General features: G+C 49.1%; 1 protein-coding gene across 2 annotated transcripts in view; it reads right to left on the reverse strand.

Moving 5' to 3' along the window:
- Fgd3 (FYVE, RhoGEF and PH domain containing 3) overlaps nt 1-19499 on the reverse strand; it is a 56971-nt gene extending 37472 nt beyond the window's left edge. Inside the window, exon 1 of one of the 2 annotated variants that reach the window (XM_075969720.1) lies at nt 19153-19499. The gene's annotated coding sequence lies outside the window, so the exon portion shown is untranslated. Of the gene's footprint in view, nt 1-8270; nt 8370-19152 lie in introns of those variants that run through there. The other variant, XM_075969719.1, reaches the window with a different exon arrangement.
- Between the last annotated feature and the right edge of the window lie 993 nt (nt 19500-20492).

Below are 20492 nucleotides of genomic sequence, written 5' to 3' on the forward strand. Positions count from 1 at the left end.
GCCCATTACAATTGGTGTGCTGAAGCCAGGCGGTCGTGACGTGGCTTTAATCCTAACACTTGGCTTTAATTGGAGGCAGAAACAGGCGGGTCTCTGTGAGTTCAAGGCCAGCCTGGTCTACAGAGCTAGTTCTAGGACAGCCAGGCTACGAGGAGAAATCCTGTCTAAAAAAACCAAACAAACAAAAAAACAATAAAAACAAAATGGTGTGCTGTATGCTACTATATACCATACAAAGGCGAGTTCACAAGATAACACACGTCAGACGGCAGAGCCCCACTAGCCTTGAGATCGCTTGTTGACTGCCTAAGGATCATTGTGAGCCACGGAGCAGGAAGGAGAGCCCAGTGGGCTCTCAGAGGTGAGAAGATGTCCCCCATAGTTGACTAAGAAGGCTGATGGGGCTGACAGGACAAAGCCCTACAGAGAAGAGAACTTCACAGAAAAAGACCCAGAGACCTGCAGAGATGCCCCCAGGACTGTCAAGAACATGTGGGAGGAAATCTAGAAACCTGGACCGAGAAAAGCCCCTCAGAGGACCAGAGGGAGCATTTGTTCCTATGACCATGTCCAGCGGGAAACTGCAGAGCTGCAAGAAGTCAGGCCCAGTACTCAGGAGGGTCTCGCTTCAGTGCAGGGAGGTCACTCACCTTCTACTGGCCCACTTCTGCCCTCCCACTTAACAAGTCTTAACAGGAAGGGCAAACTGTTTACAATTTAGTTTTATCCTTAAAGAAAACTCTAAAATATCTAGCACCCAGCAAGGCAAAAAACAATAATTCCTAGCATCTAATCAAAAAACGCCAGGCAGGGCTGGGGACGTAGCCCAATCAGTAGAGGGCTTACATAGTATGCATGCCCTGGGTTCAGTTGCCAGCGCACTAAACTCTGTGTGGTGTTGCACACTTGTAATTACTCAGATGAGAAGGCAGGGGGGTCAGAAATTCAAGGTCATCTTTGGATATATGGGAGGTTAGAGGCTAGTCTAAGCCACATAGACCTTGTATGGGGAAAAAAATTCTCTCCTCCCAAATACCAGACACATGATGGAAAAAAAACCAAACCAAAACCCTAGTCAGTTGAAACTGACTCATAACTGACAAGGATGTTGGAACTATCAGACAAGAACATTAAAACGTACCCTATATCTAAGGATAATGACAGATAGCTGTAGGTAAGCCACTTTGGGTCCCTGCTTAGCTTTTCCTTGGCTTAACTTAATGGCTTCACATTGAAAACCCACCAAGTCCAAGTAGTGGTGGTGCATGCCTTTAGACCCAGCCCTCTGGAGGCCGAGGTCGGTGGCTCTCTGAGTTTGAGGTCAGCTTCCTCTACAGAGACAGTTCCAGGACAGGCAGAGAAACCCTGACTGTGTGTGTGTGGGGGGGGAGGGGGAATCCACCAAGTCCATATCATCCAGGAGCAAGCCCCAGGGTGCCTCTAGCCTGCTTAGCCCAGGTAGGACAACCAGCTCCCAACCCAGCAAGATTAATGTCACCTCACGACCCAGAGGAGCCTAGGAGCGATCAGCACTCATTGTGGGTTCTCAATCTAGGAAGGGCTCTAGTTGCTGCAGCTGTGGCCAAGAGCCCCCATCTTCCCCCATCTCCCACAGGGAGGTGTCTGCTGAGAGCATAATAGGGTGCCTCATGCCTTGGAATTGGGGGTGGGATTAGTGGGACCTCAGAACAGAGCAGGGGTACGAGGACAAGCTAAGTGCAGAAGAAAGACGATAACGCAATATCTTTTTTTTTTTTTGAGGCAGTGCCTTGTGATTGTCCAGGCTGACTTCAAACTCAGCATCTTCCTGCCTCAGCCTCCTCAGAGTTGGGATTACAGGCATAAGCCACCATGTTCAGAGGAAACAGTTTCTTTTGAACCATCAAGGGGGGTAAATGTTGGGATCTGTGAACCCCCATATTCTGAATTTCTTGTAAACAATGTGTTATGCTTGCAGCTGCTCTGAGCACGAGACCCTCAGGAGTTCCTGATGGCAGGGGAGTGGTTTCTGGTGGGTTTGGCTGGAGCGTGGCTATCAGTTAAGGATCCCTATATAAGCTGCCCCTGGACACAATAGAAGGGGGCATTCTGGCATCAAGGATGACCTGTGTCTGTCTGTGAGTCTTTGTGTGTTTCAATCTCCAGCCCCTTGCCCGGTTCACTAACTGTATGGTAGCGCATAGAGCACAGACGGGCGTGGTGTGCTACAGGTAAAAGCTGTGAGAATTCACATCAAGATGCCAACATCTCAAAGCACCTGAGTTTAATCCAGGTCGAGTGGCGCTCCGGGAGCAGTAGGGCACACAGAGACCTCAGCCATGCAGAGGACACTCACCACCCTGTTTCTGAAGCCTCAACACACAGATTTGGTTCCCTATACCACTTACCCTCTTTTCACAGTCCTGCCCACAAGATCAAGGCCCAGCTATACATCCTGTCACCTAGGGTTGAGGCTAGGGACAGTGAGTGGTGGCACAGCATGGGGGAGCTGGTATTGTGGCCCTGGTATTAGTACAGCTTCAGCATGTAACTCTAGGAAAATAAATGCAAGAATGACTTTCTCGTGGGCTACATTTCTAGGTCATAGTCATCTCCCTGGATGACAGACCCAGAGACGGGGGAAGGGGAAAGCAGAAGAAGGCTGGACCCCTGCATATCCAGGAGTATCCATGTCATCCACCTGTCAGGATCTACTTCACAAAACATGGGACCAGGTCATACCATCTCATAGGATCTGAGCGTCCAGGCTAACCCACCTACAGGACCTGAGAACGTAAGATCAGGTCATACCATCTCATAGGATCTGAGCGTCCAGGCTAACCCACCTACAGGACCTGAGAACGTAAGATCAGGTCATACCATCTCATAGGCCCTGAGAGTCCAGGCTAACCCACCTACAGGACCTGAGAACGTAAGATCAGGTCATACCATCTCATAGGCCCTGAGAGTCCAGGCTAACCCACCTACAGAACCTGAGAGCATGGGATCAGGGCATACCATCTCATAGGCCCTGAGAGTCCAGGCTAACCCACCTATAGGACCTATGAATCCATGTCATTCCATTGCCCAGGTCACCCATGTCTTAAGAGCAGGGTGCCCAAGTGAGGGTAATAATTACAAGGAACTTAAATGTTTTCTATTGCAAGAATGATCCCCGGGAATGCGACCTTTCCAATGCTATTTTGTAATCTCCTCATCTTTAAGATTTTTGTTTACTTAAAGGCCCTACCCCATTCCCAAAATTTAATGGCCAGGGCGGAGGACCCCTTTTCTCATTTCATTCATTTTCTTTGCACTGAAGTTTTCCCTCTTGTTTTTTATTAGTTCTCTTAGAATTCCACACAATGTGTTTTATGCAGTCACTCCTCTCCCCTGACTCCTCCCACACTCACTCCCTTCTCTACCCACCCAAATTTGTGTCTTTTTATTTTAAACCATTGAGCTCAGCTTGCTTTGCTCGTATGTTGGATATGTGGCCTTCCACCGGAGTATCGTCGGCCTAGCAGGGGCTACAGTCTTAAAGAAAGCGAGTCTCCATCTCCGGGCAGCTATCAACTGCCGACAGCTCCACTGCTAGACGTGGGACTCCGTGTCCACCTCCACTCTCGATCCCGGGGTGTGTCCGGCCTGGGCTTGCACAGACTTGGTATGTGCTGTGCCAACCATTGTGAGTTCATATATCTACCTGTCCTGCTGTGTCCAGAAGACAGTCTTTCCTTATAGTCACCTGTTGCCTTTGGCTCTGACAATCTTTCTGCTCCCTCTTCTGCAATGACCCCAGAGCTTTGGAAGGAGGGGATGTGACAGAGACGGCCCATTCAGGGCTGTGTATACTGGAACAGGAAGGATTAAATTGGGATGGGGTGAGAGGGCAAAATAGAGGAGGGATCCGGGAAGGGATAAATAACACTAAAGACTTTTCAAAAAAACTTATATGAAAGCCTATTATACATGTTTCTTTTAAAAAAAATATTTATTTATTTATTTATTATGTATACAATATTCTGTCTTTATGTCTGCAGGCCAGAAGAGGGCACCAAACCCCATTACAGATGGTTGTGAGCCACCATGTGGTTGCTGGGAATTGAACTCAGGACCTTTGGAAGAGCAGGCAATGCTCTTAACCTCTGAGCCATCTCTTCAGCCCCTACGTGTTTCTTTAACACACACAGAGAGAGAGACAGAGAGAGAGAGAGAGAGAGAGAGAGACAGAGACAGAGACAGAGAGAGAGAGAGAGACAGAGAGAGAGACAGAGACAGAGACAGAGAGAGACAGAGAGAGACAGAGAGAGAGACAGAGACAGAGACAGAGAGAGACAGAGAGAGACAGAGAGAGACAGAGACAGAGAGAGTTAAACTAGAGCTACCCTATAATGGGGTGACTAGTAATACCCCTACTAAACACCATAGGCTAACAAGTAAAGTACTCAGGACTAAAAGTGGGTTACCTCTTTTGGAGTTGTTGTCCAATGAGGCCCCATAGACCTCCAAACTTTACAGGCCAATGTTATTGGTCACCCTACAGAATTTGATGGTAAGACCCAATTGCTGAAGATATCACATATTGGAGTCATGAAACATGGAGGAAATAAAGTTGGTGCTGACCTGGAAGTTTCATCCCTGCTAGCTAGCTTTCATGGCGCTGGAAGTTGCTACCAGAGGAAGAAAGTAACCAACCGTCAGTCATACCCAGCTGTGTCCTGAGCTACCATAATGACTGGCCTAGAAAGACAGGCTCAGCATTGTAGTAGTGGCATGAACACCATGGGAGTAAACAACGACTTTCGGATTGGGTTTAAGGCTCATTCCATAAGAGGAAACCCATACCTAGCACCATTATCAGGCCAAGAACCTGTGACGAGACACATCACAGGCCTTAGGGAAGAATCTATTACCACTATTCTACCAAGTAGACATTGTCTTAAACACTCTCCTGACGACTTACTAGACCCATAGATTAGTGTGCCCTTCCATCCTCATCAGAGAAGCTTCTATTTGCAGTAGGTGACAATTAACATGGAGACTCACAAACTTGCACTGGATTTTAAACTAGCCAATAGCAAGTAAGGCTGAACCCCAGCCAGTGGGGAAAAGACACAAGACCCTTGCATTAGGATAAAAACTTGCTCTATGTGCTTGCCACCTAGGAATGTACCCTTTTGCAAAAGTAAAAGTTGCTTTGTCAATTTATTTCACTTTGTCTGTGTGTTTTTTGTGCAGTATTGGTGGGGTCTTTAAACTCCAGATTTCATTTCCAGCATAGATCACCCCACCTCCTAGAACCTGAGTGTCCAGATCACCCTGCTTTACAGAACCCACACATCTAATTATCCCTCATCCCTAGGGGTTCAGAGATGGGCAGTGACACAGTAGAAAGGGAAAGTTAACAAGACTGAAGTTAACAGACCACGCTCTGTATTAGCGGGGCCATCCAGGGCAGGGGTCACTGGCGTGGGTGTTGGGGAAAGGACTTGAGACCAGTAAACTAAGTTCAGTGGCCAGTGTAGATGGAAGCTAGTAGGCGCAGCCCCAGTTGGGGAGTTTTTGAAACAAGGTCTCACCAGTCAGCTTTTTAAAGGAAAGTCAAATGTGAGGCTCAGATGCCACAGAGCCTACCTGCTGACCGGAAGAGGCTGTCCTAGCACTGAGAGCACCAGAAGGGAGAGTGGGAAGAACCTCAAGATGGTCCAAATGTCTGCCTCACTGTGGATGCAAGGCATGTCACCGGGCTGCACTTGGCTTGCCCTCAACCCATCATGGTGCTGCCTCCATTTTATATAGGATCTGCCTTATTACGCTCCTCCCACCAGCACAGATCTGTCGGGTCTAACCCCTCGTTCGCCTGCTGGGTATCTGGGGCATGGAGGATCCTGTGCACAGAGGGAAGTGACCACAATGAATGAAGGGCCTTCTCATCTCTCATTTCCTTCCTGGATTAGCTTGGTCCCTGCCCAGTCAGTCGCCTTGTCCAGGGGCAGGCAGAGACAGGCCATCACAGCCATGACCAACCCTGTGCTTTCTTCTGTCCTGGTTCAGCACACACCCATCTCGGAATAGTCCACAAACCCCGCATCATCTGGGTTTTATATCTGCCCAATGCTGCTTTTAACTCCCTTCCCAGTCACTTTACAAAGGAGCCTCAGTTTTTCTATCTGTACATAGGGGATCAGTCAGCCTACCTAGGGCCTATAAGAAGGTGCGATACAGTGGAAACTTCCTGAACATGCATTAAGATACCCAAAGTCACCAGGAGGTTGTGGAGCACACCTTTAATCCCAGCACTTGGGAAGCAGAGGCAGGCAGATCTCCATGAATTAGAGGCCAGCCTGGTCTACAAGAGCTAGTTCCAGAATTAGTTAGGACTGTTACACAGAGAAATCCTGTCCCGAAAAACCGAACCAAAAAAAAAAAAAAAGATACCCAAGTCCTGTTGTAGCCTATGGAGTTGACTTTCACCACGGGGCAGCAGGACCGCGCTCATCAGTCAGGCTTCCGAAGACAAGCTCATTTCAGTGCTAATCTCATGATGTGTTTGACCTCTGTACACACAGTCCAGTGTGGCTCTGGGGCCCCTGAACATTGGGAGGTACTGATTCCTCTAGAAACAGAAGTTATAGCCTCCACTTCTACCCCCAGGAGCAGAAGCAGGCTTCACTGGGCCTGTAGCAGCCCAGTTGAGACAAACCACTTCCTCCTGTCCTTGCTGGGTCTGGCCCCACCCATCCCCCCAAGCACTCTGTAAGTTATCAGCTCAGAGAGTTTCTGTGGGGACCGGCCAGTTCATTCACAGGCTTGAGAGGCCAGGATGAGCTGACAGAGTACTCTGTACGGGCTCCCTCTCTCACCAAGCAGGGCCTGGGAAGAGACCTCTGTCAGTAAACCACTTGCTTTGCAAGCATAAGGACTTCAGTTTGATTCCCTAGAACTCAGGCTAAAAACAAAAACAACAGCTGAGTACAATGGCCTGCTCTGGTAATCCCAGTGCTGAGGGTATAGAGACGGATCTGGGGCCCATTGACCAGCCAGCCTAGTCACGCTAATGAGAGGCCCTGTCTCAAAAACAAGAAAGACAGGTCCTGGAGAATAACACCTGAGATTGTCTTCTGGCTCACATACACATGCCTGTACACACACATGCGTGCACGTGCGCGCACACACACACACATACACACGCACGCACGCACGCATGACTCCCCAGGGTGTTTGAAGGACCAATCTAAACTGAGGCAGCGCTGCATAAGCTCTAAACCTCAGCAAGCTTGGCGTCATTCAGATTCCACTTTATGGACAGGGAAATCAAGGCAGAGTCTGAGAAGTTGCCCCAAGTCGCAGTTCTAGGCTCTGCAACTGCCCATTACCCTGTTCCCGGCTTTCTTTCTCCGTCAGGGTCCTCTCCTTGTCCCCTCAAAGCTGCTCATCCTCTACTCACACAGATCCCCAGAAAAACGGAAACAGGCTGGTCATTCACAATGACAGTGAGTCCTGCCCCACACTCCCCACAGGTCCCAGAGCCCGGCTTTTCAAATATGCCCTGCCTCTTCTGTCTCTGTGCCCTCTGCACGGCACAGAATCAGACTGTGATCACAATCCTATCGATCCATCTCTGCTGCTGTGATCTTGCCTGCCCTAGGGCTGACAGGCTCCTAAGGTACCACTCACTCCCAGAGCTGCCCAGACACAGCTTGGAGGTCCCAAGGAGTCCTTGATGGGCTCAGCTTCCTTTCCTAGCAGTGCCCTACTAGGCAGGTGCATCTGTGAATATCTAAACTGTAGATTCTAGAAGATTCCAGGCCACCTGGAGTGGGAAGGCCTATCCCCCACTATCCTCCTCAGCTTAGATAGAGACCTGCTCTCTTTCCCTCAAGCCTGGAGGACAGGAGAGGACACCCTGAATGGGGTCATCACTGCCTGGGGTCAGCCTTGGATCTGTGCCCCTCTTGAGCTTCACCATCTCATCTCATCAGTCTGAGCCGTGCCCCATCTGCCAACAGCACGTCCAGTACTCTCTAGTGACAGAAGTTTCTCTTCTTGCCAGCCAATGCCTGTAGCAACTGTCTTTTCTCCAGTGCGAGCCACCGAGGGACAACAACAAGAAATGAGCTGCCGCTAGCACTCCCCAGCAACTTCCTGCCCTGAAAACATCTGCCTGCCTGAATGGTTCCTGTTTGGCTTCTAGTGTTTCACCATTACCCTCCCCCATGTAACACCCCTCACGACAGCGACAACATTTTAGGGCTCACCAAAGATCCCAGGAGCCAGTCTCTACTCACCGTTCTTCCAAGACCAGTCTGTGTCTCCGCCAGGGCTGAACTCACTCAAGAACAAAACCCAACTTCCTCTTTTTAATTTTTGCAATATTGGTCACACAACAGTGGCATATTTGCATTTCCGTAGCAATGATGCAATGTGAGAGGAGGCTGCTTTGCTGTTTCTGAAGGGCCTGATCTGCTTGTGGTGGGGATGACTTCGAAAGCGTAATTCTCAGTCACATGGGCTCCTAGCTCTGCAGGAGCAGCAGCCAGGGCTGAGTTCAAGTTTAACAGTCCCTGGGTGAGGACCACTGTTGCATCTGACTTGGTGGGCTCCTCTGAGCAGACCTAAGATCACTGAAGTTTTCAGAAAGAGGATGCGATACACAGGACACAGGTGACCCAAGCCAGACAGACTCAGAAACCCCACTTGGTCTTCAAACCTTGGTTGGAACAGCAAAATGACTACAGGTTTGAAGAGGCAGACCCCACCCCTGAAAGAGTGCTTCAAGGCCACTCCAAGAGACCTGGAGAACCTCTGGTGAACTGGCTGATGAGGACTGCCCGCCCCAGCAGGCCTGAGTACTGCCCGTCAGCCCTAAGGAGAAGGCCCTCTCATTATCTCAGGAAGTCAATAAATAATGGGGGCATTTGCCTCCATTTTAGTAAAAAATATATATATATATATTTCAAAACAGAGTTTTTCTGAGTAGCCCTGGCTGTCCTGGAACTCACTCTGTAGATCAGGCAAACCTTGAACTTAGAGATCTGCCTGCTTCTTGCCTCCCAAGTGATGGGACTAAAGGCGTGCGCCACCACATCTGGTTATTAATGCCTTTTTGATCTATCCTACTTTTTTTATTTGGGTTTTGTTGAGATAGTCTCACAAAGTAGTCCAGGATAGTCTTGAATTGCCAAGTGGTTCCAACTGATTTGAATTTACACTATTTTAATCTTTCAAATGTGGGGATCGCTATTGTGTATCACCGCATCAGTTCATCTTAAATTCTGTGTGTGCGTGCATGTGTGTGTGTGTGTGTGTGTGTGCAGGTACACATATGTGTAAGTGTGTGTGCTCATGTGCACGTGGAAGCCAAAGGTTAAAGCTAAGTGTCTTCCTCAATTGCTCTCCACCTTATTTTTTCGGCACTTATTCTCTAAATCAACCTGGGATCAATCAGCATGGAGATTGGCTAACCAGCAGTCATCCCCAGGGCGCCTTCTGTCTTTGCCTCCCCAGTGTTGGAATTACAGGTGTCTGCTACTGCACCAGATTTTCCCCGTGGGTGCTGGGAACTGAGCCCAGGTCCTCATGCTTGCCCTGAGTCATCCCCTCGATTCTCTAAACTCCTATTTTATTCAGCTGACTTTTTCTGTGCATATGAGTGTGCACCCGTGTGCATGGGTGTACATGCACCTGTGTGCACTTGCACCTGGAGCCAGAGGACACGCCGAGGCAGCATTCTTCAGATGCTGCCCATCCATTTGTTTTTAAAGCAGGGTTTCTCAGGGGACCGGAACTGAAAGTAAAAGCTAAGGCCGGCTGGCCAGCAAGCCTGAAGGATCTGCCTGTCTCTGCCTCCCCAGAGCTGGGGTTACAAGTGCTTGTACCACACCCAGATATTTTATGTGGGTTCTGGGGGTCAAACCCAGGTTCTCATGTTTGCAAGGTGAGCATTGTCCTCTTCCAGAAGCTGAAGACTGAGGTGATGCAGAACTTTTACAGGTTCTTCTGACTCTGTTGGCCATTGTATGGGACACACACACACATACACACACACACACACAAAGCTGCTGTATGCAGAAGTGATAGGCTAGAATGGTCCAACTCTCCAGGAGCTCAGACCTTAGCTCTCAGGACGTGTGTCTTTGATAGACCGTCCCAGAGCCTCAAATTCTTCTTCCATAAAATGGAGAGGTTATGCGCGTTAGAAGTGTTGTGAGGAGTGAGGGCGAAGCCAGACAAGGACCTGGAGACTCGGTCCCTGTCTGAGGACCTGGAGACTCGGTCCCTGTCTGAGGACCTGGAGACTCAGTCCCTGTCTGAACCTCTCTTGCTGTGCTGACAGTGTGAAGCCCAGAGACCTTTGCTTCACTCCCTGAAGGACCCTGTGGCCTGAGGAGGTGGCCTTGGGCCACCCAGATGCTTCCAGCTCAGGCCAGGAAGCACAGCACCTGTTGTCTCTCTGCTGCCACATCCTGAGTCTGGAGGCCAGCGGTGGACTCTCACCAGGCCTGGGAGCCATTCCGTCAGGATCAGCTGGAGGAAGTCAAGATGAGCAGCGGCAGGGCAGGCCAGGTGTGAAGACTGGAGAGAAGGGCTTCAGAGTAGGAGAGGGAAGAAAGTGAGGGAGGAGGGAGAACCCCTGTGGCTTAAAAGCAAAGCCAAGGCCAGGTGTGATGGTGCTCGCCCCTAATCCCAGCACTCAGAAGGCAGAGGCAGCCAGCCTTGTCTACAAATCCAGTTCCAAGCCAGCCAGGGCTCAAAAAAGTGAGGGGAAAAAAAAGAGGTGAAAACGGAGGGAGGCCAATGCCCTCTTGGGAAGAAGCATTGCCTGGACTTGGGGTGACACCGCTAAAAACAATCCCCGTGAGCTGGATGGTGCTGGCACACAGTTTTAATCCCAGCACTTGAGAGGCAGAGGGAGGCAGATCTCTGTGAGTTTGAGGCCAGCCTGGTCTACAGAGCTAGTTTCAGGACAGGCTCCAAAGCTACATAGAGAGCCCTGTCTCAGAAAATGACTATATCCTGATAAACTCTTTCATTGCCCCTCCCACTACGAATGACTCATAAATACTAGTGTCCAATACAGCCTGCATAGGTGGCCGGGTGACTTCCTAGATCGGGTCATTCACACACAGCACTGCTATTTCCGTTGTGGTAGGGTAGAGTCAGTCTCCATGTTGGAAGGGTAATCAAGCAGCTCTAAGACTTATGCACAAGAAACTGAGACCCCAGCCAACAATCAGCACCAACTTGCCCTGAATGAAAGAGTGAGCTACCTTCGAAGATGCGTATCCCAGCCACCATCTGACAGTAACTAGAGCCAGGCCTCACCCAAATTCCTGACCAGACAACTGAACAGAGGTAATAGATTCACTACTGTGTGCTTGTGTGTGTGTGTGTGTAGGATATGAGTATACACATGTAAGTGTGTTCACCTGTGTGTGCATGGGTACATGCATGCAAGGGTGCACATGTATGCTGAGGTCAGAGGTCAATGTAGGGTATCTTCCCTGTCTCTCCCCTCCTAACCTTTTATAGTGCATTTTAATTTGAGTGTTTTTGAGTGGGTGCACATGGGCCATGGTGTGCATGTGGAGGCCAGAAGACAGTTTCAGAGGTCAGTTCCCTACTTCCGCCATGTGGGATCACTTCCGCCATTCTAGAGATCAAACTCATTTCATCAAGCTTGAGAGGAAGTTGACCCCCACTTAGACCCAAGTGTGTATATCAAGTGTCCTTCAAGGTTTCTTGTTTGGGAATGAGCTGCCCCCCAAAACTCTGTGACAAGGAGGAGAAGACAGCCTAACATCAAGAGTGAGAACACTGTGTCCTGGAGAACGGCACTTCCAAGAGGGCATTATTATCTATCATATGGTAGAAAAGAGCCTGAGGTGGGAAGAGAAACCAGGGGCACAGTCATGGGGAGAAAGCTCAACCAGAAACACTCGGGCTGCCAGACTCAACTTTCCCAGTCCATGTCTGCTGCTAGATATTGTGAGCACTGGATTTGATGAGGCCATTCTCTGTGTGGTGTTCTTTGTTCTTTGGGTTGGAAGCCTCCCTGGAAGGGACGCCAATACAGAACATCCCTGAGCCATCTTGCTGGCCTTTCATGTTATTTTTCAAGACAGGGTCTGACCCGGCCCTTGACCTCACTCTTTCAGCTGGACTGGCTGGCCAGTGAGCTCTGGGGATTGACCCTGACCCTGGACCTCACTCTTTCAGCTGGACTGGCTGGCCAGTGAGCTCTGGGGATTGACCCTGACCCTGGACCTCACTCTTTCAGCTGGACTGGCTGGCCAGTGAGCTCCAGACATACACTTCTTTCATTTCCTCAGCACTGGGTTACAGATGAGAACTGCCCACAATGGCTTGTGTGTGGGATCTAAATCACTCACCCAATCATCTCCTAGCCCCTACCACTTTTTTAAGCCACTAAATTCTGGGTGATATATTAGGCAGCAGTAGATCCACAGTACAATATTTTCATCAGGAAAAGAGCAAGGAGGTGACCTGAGGTCAGAAGGAGGGAGGCTCCGGCCCAAAGTAGAAGAGTGGGCACTGGGAAGTGAAGGCACATGTTCTAATTTTTCTGATCATTTCAGCCAAGAGTACGTGAGACCAATGGCCTGATGAACCCACGGCCCTCCAATGTTCCTGATGTGTTAACCGTGTATCACTGAGACACATTGCCTGCCAGATACGGCTTAAAGGAGGAAGAACCTATCCCGGCCAAAGGTTTCAAGGTTCACAATCTATCAGTCCATTGTGGCAGTGGGAATGTAATAGAATGCTTTACATAGTGACTGATCAGGAAGCAGAGAGGGTGGGACTGGAAAAAACCAAGGATAATACACATCCAAGGGATGCCCCCAGTGAGTGATGTACTTCCTCCAGAGAGGTCCCACCTGCTAAAGGTTTATGACCTCCCCTAATAACTCCACCAGCTATGAAGTAGGAAGCTAACACTAACCAGCCAGGCATGGTGACACATGCCTGTCATTCCATCCCTGCAGAGGTGCAGAAAGGAAGATCAATTCAAGGTAGTCCTTGGCGACATATTGAGTTTGAGGCCAGCCTGAACTACATGGAACCCTGTCTCAAAAACTGAAACAAACACATGAACTTGTGAGAGACATTTCATATTCAAACCATAATACCGTAGACATGAAGGCCTGTATATGCTATTCAACCTCAAGGACCCTGAATAACTTCGTGCAGCCAGAGGCTCTGCAGAGGAAGGCCACATCGGCTCCAGGTCCCCCTCAGATATCCATCAGGGGTGTTTCCCTCTCCTGCCAAGCAGCTCACTGCACAGGAGGCAGCTCCCAAGAGGAAGGACACCCCTTCCTAGGCCCCTATCCTGCCTATAAGATCCCTAAGCCTTATTCTCTAAGAAACCTAGCAATGACTTAGGGGGAACCAGGCCCCTAACTCGGGTTCCTCTGTGAAGATCAAAAGCCCAAGAGCAGACTCAGAGAGACCTTGAAGGAGAGGGAAGTGGAGCAGAGACCTGTCTACAGGGGAATGTATGGGAAAATGCCACTTTCTGGGAATCCCCATAGGAAAGATCCACTTGCCAGGACAGAACCCACAGCTGAGGCTGAGCCAATGCTGTTACCTAGTCAATGACCCTTTACTAATCAGCTGCTAGACACAGAACATACAGCAGGCTCCACAGGCAATTCCTGGAGAAGGAAAGACAGTGAGACCTTGCAGAGCAAGGGAACCCCCGTGCTAGCCCTTCATTTGTTTGGGTCCCAACCAGTCACTCTAGCCATGAGGGCATGGAGTTTTCCAGTTACCCATCTGTTCTTGGGAACTGAGAGTCACAAGTCCCAAATCCTTCCTGGAACCCTTTAGAATCCAAGTGCTGGGCAAAATGTCTAAGTGGGTCTTATCTTTTCATAAAGACAAATAAACACCAGACCAACAAAGCAGAAGGGTGGAGACCCTTCTAGTACTTCCAAGAGGCATGGACAGGGAGCATCTTTGCATGTATGTGTGTGTGCATGTTCATGTATGTGTGGGCACATTTGTGTGCATATGCATGTGGAGGCCAGAAAGCAACCTCAAGTGTGGTTCCTTAGGTCCTGAACACCTTTTCTCTCCTTTCCTCTCTTTTTTTGACACAAAGTCTCATTGTGTATTCCAGTTGTCTCAGCACTGGGGTTACATGCCAGTGCATCATGCCCAGAGGGGTGTGTGTGTCTGTATGTGTGTGCGTGTCTGTCTGTCTGTCTGTGTCTGTGTGTGTTGTGTTTATGTGTGTATGTGTATATTCATGTGCAGGTGTGAATGTGTGTGTGTGTACATGTTGTGCTTATGTTGGTAGTGTATATGCATATGCAGGTATGAATTGTGTGTGGGGGCACATGTGTGGGGAAACCATCAGTCATGATCAGGTATGGTCCTCAATTTCTGTGTCTGAGTGCTTTGCCTATATGCATGTCTGTGTGTGTACTATGCGCACACCTTGCCCTCAGAGGCCAGAAGAAGGTTAGACTTCCTGGAACTGGAGTTACAGATGGTTGTGAGCCACTGTATGGGTGCTGGGGACCAAACCCTAGTCCTCCGGAAGAGCAGCAGTGCTCTTACCCACATCTCTCTAGCCCCTTCCTTACTTTTTTGTACATGAATATTTTTGTTTGTTTGTTTGATTGTTTGTTTTTTTGAGACAGGGTTTCCTCTCGTCACAGTCTTAGTTATCTTGGAACTAGCTCTTGTAGACCAGGTTGGCCTTGAACTCACAGAGATCTGCTTGCCTCTGCCTCTGCTGGGATCAATGTGCACGGGTATTAGGGATGTAAACTCAGGACCTAATGCTTGCACAATGGGTGCTTTACCAACTGAGCCATCTCTTCGGCTCCTTTTATGTAAGATCTGAGGGTTGTACCCAGGTCCTTGTATTTGCAAGGTAAGCATTTTACAGATGGAACTATCTTCCCAGCCCCCAGATACGCTTGTCAGCTTCTGGGTCCAACAGCCAAACTCCTTCTGAATGATAGCCTAGACCCAGGAAGACAACGCTTCCAGGAGACCACTTGTGTGGCTCTGTTGGGGTAATGAGCATACAATAATTTTTGTTTTCTTCTCAAAATTTCTCAATAACTCATACATTTTACGAGATTAATTCACAATATTTGTAACCAAGAGAAAAGTCAATCCATTTAAAAATAAAAGCGCAAAACTTCTGGTTGCTCGTCCAAGATTCTCAGCCCAGAGTTCTTGTGCAATGAGAGCCAGCTGTCTCCGTGTCTGTTTATATATGGAGATTTTAATTCCTCCTTCACCGCCCTTAAATTTCCCTAAGGAAAAATGTAGCCAAGAAACGGAGAGAGGGGAGCTGAGAGCGAGTCCCTTTTCTGAAAACCATTTTCTTTTCTTTCAGAAATCTTTCTAGGTCATTCAATTACAATGGCACTCAGGTCAGGGGTGAACAATATTTCCCAAACTTTGACAAAATTTTACCGGGGCTTACCTTCTCCTCTCGGGGAAGTAGCCACAGGGTGCTCAAAAAAGGTCTGTGTGTGAAATCAGTCAGCTCATTGACCTTGGATGAGCCCTTAACTCCGACTAGGTCGTGCACGTAAAACGCTGGGAACAGAGAGTAGCTAATTAATGAGGCTTCTCTATACCTCTTGATCTTAAAAATAAAAAAGCTTTTCAAATATTTGATGGTTCAGTCATCTTAGCGCACAGAGCATTCAGCTCTGAACTGAAGAGGCAGTACCAGCTCAGTGCCTAAGTGAAATGGCATTTTGAGAGCATCCCAGACAGGGGACATAATTACAGGCTGACTCTGGCAATCCCTCCAATAACAGTTGAGCCTGAAGTGAAAGCAATTGCTTCTTCTTACTTATAACAAAAAGCTCTGATGTGTCTGCCCTTCATGCGAAGTCTGTGACTGGTGCCCCCCCCTCCTTTACACTATAAGAAAAAAAGCGTCGAAGCATAAATAGAGTGATCCATAAAAACTAAGGCACTAAAGGGGTGGCCACGCCCCTACTCCATCAGGCCCTGAATAGACCATAATTCCAGCTTTGTTCCGGTGCAGCTGCGCGGCGTCAGCCAGGAACACCCTCTGAAGCCTGAGCGATGTGGAACCTGCCTCTACCCTCCGCATCCAACCCAGACACTAAATCCTGCCAAATGGTTATTTTTACCACCACTTGGACCCAACCTTTACTCTTCACTCTTTATTCCCAGCTCCTCCCTAAGCGAAAACTGCTCAGGGTTCAACAGCAGGTGTGTACTTCGAGGATCCTTCTAACAGGATGAGGCTGAGCTGGCAAGCTGCGGGTGTGGAGAACTGGAAAGAACCGAGCTGTCAGCAACTGAGGATGCCCACAGAGCTATCTAGAAAAAGGGAGATGGGGGGAGAGAAGGAAAGAAGGGAGGGAGAGGCACGTGGATTTCTATGAGTTTGAGGCCAGCCTGGTCTACAGGAGCTTGTGCCAGGACAGGTTCCAAAGAATACAGAGAAACAGAGAAACCCTGTCTCAAACAAACAAAAAAAAAAAAGAGGGAGGGAGGGAGAAAAGGAGAGAAGGAAAGAAGAAGGATGGATTCTATTAGTTAGTTTTATATCTATCATAGATCTATCTATGACCAGATGTCATGACCAGATATGGTCAGCGATTGGTTAGTTAGGCCCCTGCAGTAGGCACAGGGCTTTTGGACATTGGGAGATTAAAAGTTCCTCAGTTGGCCTGGGGATGTGACTCAGCTGGTACAGCACCTTCATGGGACAGCATACATGAAGCATGGGGCTCAATTCCCAGAACTGTGTAATCTGGGCATGGTGGTACACACACGAAATCCCAGCTCCCGAGAGCTGGAGACAGGAGGATCAGTAATTAAAAATCGCCTTTGGCTACAAAGCAAGTTTGGGAACGGACTGAACTCCACGAAACTGACTCAAACAGAGCTTCTCAGCAGACTGCGGGAGGGTGGCTGGCTATACCTTTGCTGGCTCACACAGATCGACGGTAGGCACAGATGGCTGCACCTTCGCTGGCTGCACACCTGGGACTGTGATAGTCATCCAGGGGCAGGTGCTGATCTGGACAGGGCAGTCGTCAGTCTCCTCCCTCTTCCTGAACACATCTCTATCAGCAAAGCTTCTTAACCTCTTATGGGACTGTAGGCCACAAAGACACATATGGGGTCTCAGAGGTCCCTGGAACGCTGAGCTGAGTCTCCACCCCAGCTTGTTCTGTCTTTGATAGTCCCCGCTCAGCCTCCCTCCATGGGAGAGAGTGTACGCCCCAGCTGCACTCTGAAGCTGCAAGGGTGATGTGACTCTATATCCATTAAACTTAGTAAATGGACCAGATGTGTATGGTCTCCCAGAAGGCTGGAAGTGGGGAGCTCTTATCAGACCCGACTGCCAGCCACTCAGGACATAAAAGTACCCTTGGCTCTTCCATGCCACAGAAGGCTGCCAATAGGTGACACATGATCCTCTTACAGTGGGTGCTCTGGCCCCAAGGCCACGTGTGTGTAACCCACTCTGCTGGAACAGTACCAGACCAACAATAGGCTGACTCTCACCAAACAAGCTCTCACAGCGCAAATAAGGAAACTAAGGTCTCTGTCAGGAGCCTGAGCTCTGAGTCCCTGGGCCCAAGGATGAGGAGATGCCCTGGGACCCAGCCCAGCCTTGGGGCGGAGGGACTGGAAATCAGTTGCCCACCCTAGATAATCCTGGTTTTCAGGCCTCAAAGCCAGAAGCCCTTCAGTGGACCACCCCCTACCCCAGAACAAAGTCAGGGAAGGAGAAGCTGTAAGCTGTCATCCAAGAACAGCTGGGTTCACCACTACAGAGATCCTTGACTTACTTCTGTGTACAAGATACAGCCCCTAATGACCTACTCAAACCCCTCATTTACCCCCCCCCACCCCGCCCCCACACAGCTAAACACACATTCTTTTCACCTCAGGCTAATTTCAGCCAACCATACCTATGTTCTCAGTTGCTCTAGGAAATGAGAACTCTGTCTTAGCTTACAGAGTGACATAGAGCAATGGTCCTCAACCTTCCTAACGCTGCGACCCCTGAATACGGTTCCTCATGTTGCGGTAACCCCCAGCCAAAAAATGATTTTTGTTGCTGCCTCACAACTGTAAATAATGAATGAACTGCTATGAATCATAATGCGAAATCTGATATGCAGATGGTCTTAGGCAACCCCTGGGAAATGTCTTTCAACCCATAAATGGTTCATGGCCCATAGGTTGAGAACCACTGATATAGAGCATAATCTACACACAGCTGAGCTGGATAATGGATACTGTAGTGTGTGTCTATAATCTCAGCCCTTGGAAGGTAGAGGATTTAGAGTTCCAACTCAACTACATGTGAGTAGGAGGTTAGCCTAGGCTAACATAAAAACAAGAAAAGGAAGGAGTGCAGGATGGAAGGGAAGAATGGGAAGGAAGGAAGGAAGGAAGGAAGGAAGGAAGGAAGGAAGGAAGGAAGGAGGGAGGGAGGGAGGGAGGGAGGGAAGGGGGGAGGGAGGGAGGAAAGGAAGAAAGGAAGGAGGGAAGAAGGGAAGGAAGAAGGGAAGGAGGGAGGGACTGGGACTTTCTGGAGTGCCCAGGGGTCTGCACCAGAAAGTGCAGACAGGCCACACTGCATGACCCTTTGATAAAATTTCCCCCTCCTTCACCTAAAGAGCAAGTTTCTTTCAATGATCCTCCAATTCCCCACAGAAAAGCAGACTATCCCTTTTTTTCTTGGTTTATTGTCACTTGCGTTAGAGGTGACTTTCCAGGAGAGCAGCACTAGGAACACTAACTAAAGGAAAAAGGGGTGACAAGATGCTTGTCCACTGACATGGGGCCCTTACAGGCAATGATATATTATTTAAGTATATTATTTTCCCTTGCTGTTCATTTGAAAACAAAATTGGAAGAGTGGACTAAGGGTGGAGAAATCTCTGCATATTGTCTAATAAATACCTAGACAATTAATTCTTTGTGGAAACTGGGGACCCCAGAATCACAGCAGACAGGCCCAGTGACTTCCTCACAGCCTCACTCAGGAGGCTTCATTACACACCTTCCTCCTCCTTCAGAAAGAGTCCTGCCTGCCGGCTCCGCCCCTTGGAAATCAGCCACACAGATCCCCCAAAGGAGGCCCCAAAGCCACCTGAAAGCCAGAGTACTTACCGTCTTCCTTTGGGAATGAAAGTCATTTTAAAACAAACGAGGAGTTCGCGCCTTCCGTCGCCCCAAGCAGGCAACCTTGGAGACTGGCACACTTTCCGAGGGACAGCTTCCGGAGGAGCTCACCCGAGTCCCAGAGGGCAGCGAGCTGGGGGGGTCTCCTCAGAGATGTCAAGAGCTGAGCTGTGCTTCAGGCCCTGATCAGTCCCGCTTGGGGTCCTGTGGGTGGTCCTGCCTACTCTGGCAGCGCCCTTGTCTTCTGCTGGCCACAGCTGTGGAGACAGAGCCCTGACAAAGCCAGCACGTGGAGAACTAAGGAGGCAGGCAGGCGGGGCTCAGCCCGGGATGCCACAGGCTGGTCCCCATAGCAACAGGGCAAGGAGCTAGGCTGGTGGTGCCGAGCTGGTAGTGAGTGGAGACAGTGGCCTGGGCGAGCAGGAATCCATGGGGGTTTAGGTTACAGGCGGGTGCAGGAGAAAAGGCTACTTTTTTTTTTTTTTGACACCATCACCCACCTACCACTTCTGACAGACTCTTGAGGGTACTGAAGCTGCAGGGATCCTTAAGTACCCTTAATACCACAGAGAATTCCTTTTTGTGGTGTGAGGACACTTTTCTTGTGTATAGGGAGGCTACAATGAAAGTAAACGTGCGTTTTTTTTTTATTTTTTGGTTTTTTGAGACAGAATTTTTCTATTTGTATCTCTGGTTGTCCTGGAATTCACTCTGTAGACCAGACTGACCTTGAACTCACAGAGATCCGCGTGCTTCTGCCTTCTGAGTGCTGGGATTGAAGGGGTATCTCTCTCTCTCTCTCTCTCTTTCTCTCTCTCTCTCTCTCTCTCTCACACACACACACACACACACACACACACACCGGCTAATGTGCATTTTCTTAAGAGGTCTTTGTATGGACGCTGTGCCAGGGTGTGTATACACATATGTGTAGTATAAAGAGTGTGTGGTGTGCGTGCCCAATGTGTGGTGTGTAGGGCACATATGTGATATCCATCACATAAGTCTGGGTATGTGCCATGTGTGGTATGTATCTATCTGTATTGTAGGTATGTGGCGTGGATATGGTGTTGTTTTGTAAGTAGGGACTCTAAGAAGTCTGGACAGTCTCTATGGTGTTTATTAGTTATAAATGGGGAAATTAGAATAAGCCCTAAAGAATCCCACAGTCCTGGGTGCTACCAGCTGGCCAGGATTCATGAGTCAGTAGCTCTGGGTGGCCAGTCCTGTCCAGCCATCTGCCTCTAAGCCCAGAGCTTCTCGGGTTTTGTCCACTTGTCTATATACCCACCATCTCATTACACACGTGGAATTCATTAGAACAAGGC

The sequence above is a fragment of the Microtus pennsylvanicus genome, chromosome 4 (assembly GCF_037038515.1).
Source record: "Microtus pennsylvanicus isolate mMicPen1 chromosome 4, mMicPen1.hap1, whole genome shotgun sequence".
NCBI lineage: Eukaryota > Metazoa > Chordata > Mammalia > Rodentia > Cricetidae > Microtus > Microtus pennsylvanicus.